Here is a 10942-nt window from a genome sequence, read left to right on the forward strand (position 1 = left end):
TGATATGATGGAATCCTATGAGTTGCTGACATGATGTGATGATGTGACATAATTTGTGACGTAAAGTGATCTGGTGATATGAAATGATAGTGATATGTGATGTGATGATGTAACAACTATAATTATGTGAGGATGTGATGTAATGTAATGCAATGATGCGATGTGATGATGTGAAGTGAGGATGTAATCTCATTTTCTGAAGCATAAAAATTGTAATTCACACCAAGTATCCTTAACACCTTAACCATAGCCTTAATATCGACAACCCCATACCTGAACCATAATCACAATCATACCAACACTGAAAAAAGTAGCCCTAAGAACAGAAATCCTGACCTCTAACCACAGAGACCTAACAACCCAATTCGTTAACCTAAAGCACAACCAAACCCATTCCATGTTGTCGTGTTGATGTGATGGAGGTTGTGAAATGTGATAATGTGACATGATATGACGATGTAATCTAACATTCTGCAGCATTAACAGGAATTATATCCTTAATTGTACCCTGAGTATTCTTAACAGCCAACCTTAACCCTATTCTTAATATTGACAATCCTACACCTGAACCCTAATCTCAATCATAACAAACCTGAAAACAGTAGTCCTAAGAACACCCCAGACACCTAACAACACAATTCCTTAAACTAAAGCCCAACCCACTCCATTACTTACCAGTGTTCTGCATCCTGGAGGAAGGTGGCCTTATTTTGTCAAACATGCTTAAGGTGTGCACAAGTTTACACAGACACACAGCACTCGACCCCCACCCATACCCTCACATTTGTGTGCAGAGCAGGTGCATGAACACAGTGAAAACACAGATGACCGTTTATTCAAGTCTCCATTATCACCCAAACTTAAGCGCAGCGGGAACACACCATCAGATATTGTAGGTCAAGGACTCAGATCAAACAACCTAACAACAGCTGAGGGAAATCGGAGTGGATTCACACACTCTAAACCATGAACTCTAACATGTAACTCAAACATAAAATGTCTGGAGAAGAGACAAGAGAAAGAGGGGAGGAAGTGGAGGAGGCGGGGGTGAAGAGGTCAGGGGCAGATAAGGGAGGAGCGGCGGCAGAGAGAACAGGAGAGAATAAACTTTTCAAATGAAATCCCATTCTGTCTCATTCTACAGGTAAGTCTTGGTACTGAAACAGAACTAAAAAACTGCCTTTTCAGGAACTTTTAGGTAAGAAAATTGAGCCAAGAAAAGTGGCAAATTCAGGTAAGCCCCAGAGTTGGTAGGCTGAGGCAGGAAGATTGAGAGGTCTGGTCTACTGTAGAAATACAATGTCTAGAGGGGAAAAAAAGAAAGAAGACAGAAAAGGATAAGAAGGGAGGGGGAGGAGGAGGAGAGGGGTAGAGGAAGGGACGGGAATGGGAGAGCAGGGCAGGTAGGGAAGAAGCTGATAAGAGGCAGTTTTCAAGTGAAAAAGGGAATGTGATGTGTTCTGATGTCACGTGATGTAAGTATGTGGTGTGAAGATGTGACTTCATACGATGTGATGTGATGGACTCCTGAGAGTTGGTAACATGACTTGATGTTACATGATCTGGTTATGTGAAGTGATGGTGTGATGTGATTATGTGATATATGTAATATGTTCTAATGTGACGTGATGATGTGTTGTGAGGCGATGCGTTGAGGTGATGTGATGTGATGTGAGGATGTAATATAATTTTCTGCATCATAACTAAAACTGGTAATTCCACCGAGTATCCTTAATAACACCCAACCTAAACCCTATCCTAAACATCGACAACCCCATACCTGAACCCTAATCTCAATCATAACAAACCTGAAAACCCCGACCTACTCCATGACTTACTAGTGTTCTGCACCACTGGAGGTAGGTGGCCTTCTTCTCTCAAGCATGCTTAAGGAGTGTCCAAGTTTACACACAGAGATACAAAGCACTTGAGCCCCCACCAATACCCTCACATCTGTGGGCATAGCTGGTACATGAACACAGTGAAAGCACACCTGACAATTTACTGAAATCTCCATTGTCAGCCAAAGTTAGGTACAGCGGGAGCACAAAATCAGACACGGTAAGTCAAGCACTCTAATCAAGCAACCCCACAGCAGCTGAAGGCCATCAAAGTGGCCTGACAAACATTGTGAACCATTCTGTTTGGACTCGTGAATACTAACATGTACCTCAAACGTAAAATGTCTGGACAAAAGAGAGTAGAGGAGAGGAGACGGGGAAGGGAGGATAGGAGAAAAGGACAGGAGGAGAAAGAAAAGGAGAGAGAATAAAGTTTTCAAATGAAAAGGGGCATGAAATCCCACTATTCTATAGGTCTCTTGCTACTAAAACAGAACTAAACGAGCGCCTTTTCAAGAACTAAATTTTTGATCATAAAATTGAACCAAGTAGGGTAGCACATTTAGGTACAGTTGGCATGATGTGATGATGTGCTGTGATCTGAGGATATGATGTGATATGAGGATGTTATGTGGACAGGTGACGGGATGATGTGATCTTTCTGCAGCATAACCAAAAACTTAATTGTAATTCACTCCTGAGTATCCTTAACAACATCAAACCTTAACCATATCCTTAATATCAACAACCCTACACCTGAACCCTAATCTCAATCATACCAACCCTGAAAACAGTATGCCTAAAAACTCCGTTACCTCTAACCACAGACACCTAACAACCCAAGTACTTAAACTAAAACCCAACCCACTTCTGCATCCTTGGAAGTAGATGGCCTTGCTTTGTCAAACATGCTTAAGGGGTTTCCAAGTTTACACACAGTTACATAGCACTCGATGCCCCACCCATACCCTAACATTTGTATGAAGAACAGGGGCATGAACACAGTGAATGCACAACTGAACATTTTTCTCAAGTCACCATTGTCACCCAAAGTTAGGCGCAGCAGGAGCACACCATCAGGCATGGTACGTCAAGGACAGTGATCAACAACCACCACAACTACACAAATGTTGATGGCCATCAGATTGGCCTGACACACATTCAAACCACACGGACTTAGAATCATGAATGCAAACATGTACCACAAGCATAAAACATGTGGACAATAGAGAAGGAGCTGAGTTGAGGAAGAGGAAAAGGAGTCAGAGGTGGAGAGGAAACAGTTACCAAATGAAAATGGGAATTAAATCACATTCTATAGGTAAGTCTCTTACTACTGAAACAGAACTAAAAAAATGCCTTTTTAAGAACTTTTAAATCATAATTTGAGCCAGATAGGGTGGCAAATTCAGGTAAGCTCCACAGTTGGTAGGCAGAGGCAGGAAGATTCAAAGTAGAGAACCCCCCTGGATCTAATGTAGAAATACAATGCCTAGAGGAAAAATAAAAGAAAAAGGTAGAAAAGAGAAAGATGGAACAATAGAAGGAAGAGGATGAATGGAGGAGGAAGAGGATAACGAAGGAGGAGGAGAAGGGGGAAGAGGAGGGACAGGAGATGGGGAGAGGAAGTGAGGGGAATGGGAGAGCAGGGGAGGGGACGAGGGAGCAGGGAGGACAGAGGCATTTTTCAAGTCACAATGGGAATGATGTGATGTATTGTGATTGTGATGATGTGGAATGATTATGATGACCTGTGGGATGGTGTGATATTATATGACAAGATATGATGGTGTGATGTGACGATGTGAAGTGTGGATTGAGATGTGATGTGATGTGACATGATTTCACGTTGTGATAGTGTGATGTGAAGATGTGACTTTATATGAAGATGTGATGTGATGTCACATGATGTGAGGGAGTCCTGTGGCTTGTTGACGTGATGTGATGGTGTGATGTGATGTGATGTGATATGATGTGTGGGGATGATGTGGAACGATATGATGTAATGGGAGTATGTGAAGTAATGTGACATGAAAAAGATAAGAAATGATGTCTTGATGTGATGGAGGATGTGAAATGATGTGATGTGACATGTATGAGGATGTAATCTAATATTCTGCAGCATGAATAAAAATTGTAATTCACACCCTGGGTATCCTTAACAACACCCAACCTTAACACAATACTTAATACTGACAATCCTACACCTGAACCCTAATCTCAATCATACCAAACCTGAAAACAATACTCCTAAGAACACCACAGCCACCTAACAACACAATTCCGAAAGCCCAACCCACTCCATTGCTTACCAGTGTTCTGCATTCTGGAGGGAAGTGGCCTTGTTTTGTCAAACATGCTTAAGGGGTGTCAAATTTACACACAGACACACAGCACTCGATCCCCCACCCATACCCCCACATGTGTATGCACAGCAGGTGCATGAACACAGTGAAAACAAAGCATACCGCTTATTCAAGTCTCCATTATCACCCAAACTTACGCGCAGCAGGAAAACACCATCACATATAGTAGATCAAGGACTCGGATCAAACAACCTCACAACAGCTGAAAGCCATCGGAGTGGCTTCACACACTATACCATGAGTGGTAACATGTAACTCAAACATAAAAGGTCTGGAGAAAACAAGACAAGAGAAGGAGGGGAGCGGAGGAAGGGGAGGAGGTAGGGGTGAAGGGGGTGGGGGCAGATGAGGAGGGAACGGCAGCAGAGTGGAGAGGAGAGAATAAAGTTTTCAAATGAAATGGGGAATGAAATCCCATTCTATTTCATTCTTCCGGTTAAGTCTTGGTACTGAAACAACTAAAAAAGCGCCATTTCAGGACCTTTTAGATAATAAAATTGACCCAGGCAAGTTGGCAAATTCAGGTAAGCCCCAGAGTTGGTAGGCTGAGGCAGGAAGATTGACAGGCCTGGTCTAATGTAGAAATATAATGTCTGGAGGAAAAAGAAAAGAGAAAAGACAGAAAAGAGAAGGATGGGAAGGGAGGGGTAGGAGGAGGAGAGACTGAAGAGGGGGAGAAGAAGGGTAGATGAAGAAAGGGGAATGGGAGAGCAGGGGAAGTAGGGGCAGTAAGGAACTCATAGGAAAGAGGCAGTTTTAAAGTGAAAAGGGAATGTGATGTGTTCTCATGATGTCACGTGATGTAAGGATGTGTTGTAAAAATGTAACTTGTAATGATGTGATGTCATGATGTGATGGAGTCCTGTGAATTGGTGACATGACTTGATGATGTTACATGATCTGGTTATGTGAAGTGATGGTGTGATGTGATAATGTGGTGTGATTATGTGACATATGTAATTATGTGATGTGATATTGTGTTGGGAGGTGATGCATTGATGTGGTGATGTGATGATGTGATGTGAGGATGTAATCTAATTCTCTGCAGCATAACTAAAACTTGTAATTCCACCGAGTATCCTTAATAACACCCAACCTAAACCCTATCCTAAACATCGACAACCCCATACCTGAACCCTAATCTCAATCATAACAACCCTGAAAACCCCAACCCACTCCATGACTTACTAGACAGTATTCTGTATCCCTGGACATAGGTGGCCTTCTTCTCTCAAGCATGCTTAAGGAGTGTCCAATATTACACACAGAGATACAAAGCACTTGATCCCCCACCCATACCCTCACATGTGTGGGCATAGCAGGTACATGAACACAGTGAAAGCACAGCTGGCCATTTACTGAAATCTCCATTGTCAGCCAAAGTTAGGTACAGCGGGAGCACAACATCAAACACAATAAGTAAAGGACTCTGATCAAGCAACCCCACAACAGCTGAAGGCCATCGAAATGGCCTTACGAACATTGTGAACCATACAGTTTGGTAAGGGAGGATAGGATAAAAGGACAGAAGAGAAGGAGAAGAGAGAATAAAGTTTCCAAATGAAAAGGGGCATGAAATTCCATACTATTTTATTCTATATGTCTCTTGCTACTAAAACAGAACTAAAGAAGTGCCTTTTCCAGAAGTAAATTGTAGGTCATAAAATTAAACCAAGTAGGGCAACACATTCAGGTAAGGTTGACGTGATATGACAATGTGGCGTGATCTGAGGATGTGAGGTGATATGATGATGTTATGTGGTCAGTTGATGGGATGATATGATCTTTCTGAATCATAACCAAAAACTTAATTGTAATTCTCACCTGAGTATCCTTAACAACACCAAACCGTAACCCTATCCTTAATATTGACAATCCTACACCTAAACACTAATATCAATCATACCAACCCTGAAAAAAGTAGTCCTAAGAATGCCAACCGTTACCTCTAACCCCAGACACTAACCCAAGTACTTAAACTAAAGCCCAACCCACTCCATTGCTTACCAGTGTTCTGCATCCTTGGAGGTAGGTGGCCTTGTTTTGTCAAATATCCTTAAGGGGTTTCCAAGTTTAAACACAGATACATAGCACTCAATCCCCCACCCATACCCTACCATGTGTATGCAGAGCAATTGCTTGAACACAGTGAAAGCACAGCTGACCATTTTTTCAAGTCTCCATTGTCACCCAACGTTAGGCACAGCAGGAGCACACCATCAGGCATGGTACGTCAAAGACTCTGATCAACAACCCCCACAACTCCACAACTGGTGATGGCCATCGGATTGGCCTGACACACATGATGAACCACACGAACATAGAATCATGAATGCAAACATGTACCACAAGCATAAAACATCTGGAGAAAAGAGAAGAGAAGGAGCGGGGAGGAGGAAGATAAAAAGGAGTCGAAGGAGGAGAGGAGAGAATAGTTTCCAAAGGAAAATGGGAATGAAACCACATTCTATTTTAATCCATAGGTAAGTTTCTTGCTACTGAAACAATGAAAAAAGTGCCTTTTCAAGAACTTTTAAATCATACTTTGATCCAGGTAGGGTGACAAATTCAGGTAGGCTCCACAGTTGGTAGGAAGAGGCACGAAGATTGACAGTACAGAACGCCCCCTGGTCTAATGTAGAAATGCATTGTATGGAGGAAAAAGAAAATAAGGAGAGAAGATAGAAAAAGGATTGGAGAGGAGGAAGAGGAGGAATGGAGAAGGGGGAGAGGGGAGGAGGGGGAAAGAGGAGAGAGAGGAGACGGGGAGAGGAAGGGAGCGGAATGGGAGAGCAGGGAAGGGGAGGAGGGAGCAGAGAGGACTGAGGCAATTTTCAAGTGACAAGGGGAATGATGTGATGTATTATGATGATAGAGGATATGATGTGACCTGAACTGATGGTGTGATGTGATGTGATGTGACAAGATATGATGGTGTGTTATGATGACGTGGCGTATTATATTGTGACGTGATGTGTTGTGACATGATTTGAGGATGTGATGTGATAGTGTGATGTTAAGTCATGACTTTATATGACGATGTTATGTGATGTCATGTGGCTTGGTGATGCGATGTGATGATGTGACGTCTTCTGTGGAAAGGAAGTGATGGTGTGACGTGATGTCATGTGATGTGAAATGATGATGTGATAAGATGTGGTATGATATGACGTAATGTGAGGGTGTGAGATGTTATGATATGACAAGGTATGATAAGAAATGATGTGTTGTGCGATGATTGGAGGATGTGAAATGAGGTGATGATGTGATGTGACGTTAATATGTAATCTACTTTACTGCAGCAAGAATAAAAATTGTAATTCACGAGTATCCTTAACACCCAAACTAAACACTATCCTTAACATCGACAGCCCTACACCTGAACCCTAATCTCAATCATACCAATCCTAAAAAGAGTAACCCTAAGACCTGAAACCACTACCTCTAACCCCAGACACCTAGCAACCCAATTCCTTACAGAAAAGCCCAACCCCCACCCACTCCGGGACTTAACAGTGTTCTGCATCCTTGGTGGTAGGTGGCCTTCTTTTGTCAAGCATGCTTAAGGTGTGTCCAAATTTACACACAGAGATACACAGCACTTGATCCCCCACCCATACCCTCACGTTTGTAGGCAAAGCAGGAGCATGAACACAGTAAAAGCACAGCTGACAATTTACTCAGGTCTCCACTGTCACCCAAAGTTAGGTGCAGCTAGAGCACACAATTCAGCATGGTAGGTCAAGCACCCTGATGAAGCAACCCCACAACAGCTGAAGGCAATCGGAGTGGCCTGACATATTCTAAACCATAGGTTTAGAATTATGAATACTAACATGTACCTCAAACATAAAATGTCTGGAGAAAACCGAGAAGAGAAAACACAAGGAGAGGGGAGAGGAGAGGACAAAAAAAGAGGAGAGGAGGACAAGAAGAGAGAATAAAGTTTTCAAATGAAATCCCATTCTGTTTTATTCTACAGGTAAGTCTGTAGCTACTGAAACAGAACTAAAAAAGTGCCTTTTCAAGAACTTTTCAATCATAAAATTGAGCCAGGTAGGGTGGTACATTCAGATAAGGTTGGGGTGATGTGATGTGATAATGTGACATTATGTGCTGACTTATGGTATGATGTGATATATCTTTCAGCAGCATAACTAAAAACTTAATTGTAATTCAAACCCTGAGTATCCTAAACAACACCCAACTTAACCCTATCCTTAACATCGACAACCATACACCAAAACCCTAAACTCAATCATAACAACCCTGAAATCAGTAGCTCTAAGAACTCTTAACCACAGACACCTAAAAAAACAATAACTTAAAAGTAAAGCCCAACCCACGCCATTGCTTAGCAGCGTTCTGCATGCTTGGAGGTAGGTGGCCTCCTTTACTCAAGCATGCTTAAAGGTTGTCCAAATTTAAACACAGACATATACAGCACTCGACCCCCCCACCCATACCCTCACATGTGTGCAGAACAGGCGCATGAACACAGTGAAAGCACAGCTGACCATTTACTCAAGTCTCCATTGTCACCCAAGTTAGATACAGCAGAAACACACAATAAAGCATGGTAGAGCAAAGAATGTTTTCAAACAAACCCACAAATGCTGAAGGCCATCGGAGTGGCACAAGACACATTCTAAACTATACAGGTTTGGAATCATGAATAAACATGTACCTCAAACATAAAATGTCTGGAGAAAAGAGAGAAGTGAGAAAACAGACAAGAGAGAAAACAGTGAAGAGGAGAGGAAGGGCGGAGGGGAGGGCAGAGGACAAAAGGACAGGAGCGGAGAAGAGAGAATAAAGTTTTCAAATAAAAAGGGGGATGAAATCCCATTCTATTTTATTATACAGGTAAGTCTCTTGCTACAAAAACAAAACTAAAAAACTGCCATTTCTAGAACTAAATTTTAGATCATGAAATTGAACCAGGTAGGGTGGCACATTCAGGGAAACCCCACAGTTGGTAGGCTGAGGCAGGAAGATTGAGAGTTCACAACCGGCCGGGTCAAATGTAGAAATAAAAATACAATGTCTGCAGAAAAAAGAAACAGATAAGAGGAGGAGGGGGTAAGGGAGGGAGGAACAGTGACAGTAAGGGGAAGAAGAAGAGAAGGAAAAGGAGGAATAGCGGAAGAGGGAGGAGGAGGGGAGGAAAAGGAGACAAAGTTTTCATATGAAAAAGGGTACTGAAATCCCATTCGATTTTATTCTTCAGGTGTCTCTAGATACTAAAACAGGAGTAAAAAAAAGTGTTATTTCAAGAACTTTTACGTCCAAAAACATTGAGCCAGATAGGGTAGCACATTCAGGTAAGGTTGGCGTGATGTGATGTGATGTGATGTGATGTGATGTGATGTGATGTGATGTGATGATGTGGCGTGATCTGAGGATGTGATGTGCTTTGAGGATGTGTCATGATGTGGTGATGGGATGGGATGCTATGATCTGTTTTTCTGCAGCATAACTTACCTCTAACCACAGACACCTAACAACCCAATTCCTAAAAATAAAGCCCAACCCAACCCACTCCATGACTTACCAGACAGTGCTCTGCATCCTTGGAGGTAGGTGGCCTTCTTTTGTCACACATGCTTTAGGTGTGTCCAACATTACACACAGAGATACACAGCACTCCATCCCCTACCCATACCCTCACGTGTGTGGGCATAGAAGGTGCATGAACACAGTGAAAGCACAGCTGACCACTTTTCCAAATCGCCATTGGCACCCAAAGTTACACACAGCCAGAGCACACCATAAAGCACAACAAGGCAAGGACTATGATCAAACAACCACACAACACCTGAAGACCATCAGAGTGGCCTGGCACACATTCTAAACCACATGCATTTGGAATCATGAATGCTAACATGTATCAGAAACATAAAATGTCTGCAGAAAACAGAGAAGACAAGGAGCGGAGATGAGAAACTGGAGGAGGCAAGGGTGAAGGAAGCAAGGGTGGAGGTGGTGAGGAGAGAGCAAAGTTTTCAAATGAAAAGGGGAATGAAATCAAATTCTATTTTACTCTACAAGTAAATCTCTTGCTACTAAAGCAGAAATAAAAAAGCGCCTTTTCAGAACCTTTTAGATCATAAAATTGAGACAGCTAGGGTGGCAAATTCACGTAAGCTCCACCGTTGATAGGCTGAGGCTGGAAGATTCAGAGTTCAAAACCGGCCTGGTCTTATATAGAAATACAATATCTGGAGGAAAAAGAAAAGAATGAGAAAAAATATAAAAGATGGATGTGAGGGGAGGAGGAGGACGAATGGAGGCGGAGGACGGGGAGGAGAGGGAGAGGAAAGGAAGAAGCAGAGAGGAGAGAGGCAGTTTTCAAGTGAAAAGGGGAATGATGTGATGTGTAGTGATGATGTGCCGTGATGATGTGAAGTGATCTGGTGATGTGATGGGATCTGATGATGTGAAGTGATGGTGTTGATGTGATGACGCGATGTGATTATGTAACGTGTAATTATGTGACATACTGTGGGGATGTAGTCTACTTTTCTGCAGCATAACTAAAAATTATAATTCAAACCAAGTATCCTTGACGTCGCCTTAACCCTATCCTGAACATCGACAACCCTATACCTGAACCCTCAATCATACCAATCCTGAAAACTGCCATAAGCCCTCAAACCCCCACCTCTAACCCCAGACATCTAACAACCCAATTCCTTAAAGTAAAGCCCTACCCCAAACCATTCCAACTTACCA

General features: G+C 42.5%; 1 long non-coding RNA gene across 1 annotated transcript; it reads right to left on the minus strand.

The window, feature by feature from the left end:
• Positions 1-1168: 1168 nt before the first annotated feature.
• Positions 1169-4810, minus strand: LOC125360767. The gene is made up of 3 exons (XR_007212804.1): positions 4772-4810; positions 4055-4060; positions 1169-1278 (listed from the first exon to the last, which is right to left on the minus strand). It is a non-coding gene; the product is annotated as an uncharacterized LOC125360767 (long non-coding RNA).
• Positions 4811-10942: the final 6132 nt, after the last annotated feature.

Source organism: Perognathus longimembris, chromosome 12 (assembly GCF_023159225.1).
Source record: "Perognathus longimembris pacificus isolate PPM17 chromosome 12, ASM2315922v1, whole genome shotgun sequence".
In the NCBI taxonomy this organism is placed as follows: domain Eukaryota; kingdom Metazoa; phylum Chordata; class Mammalia; order Rodentia; family Heteromyidae; genus Perognathus; species Perognathus longimembris.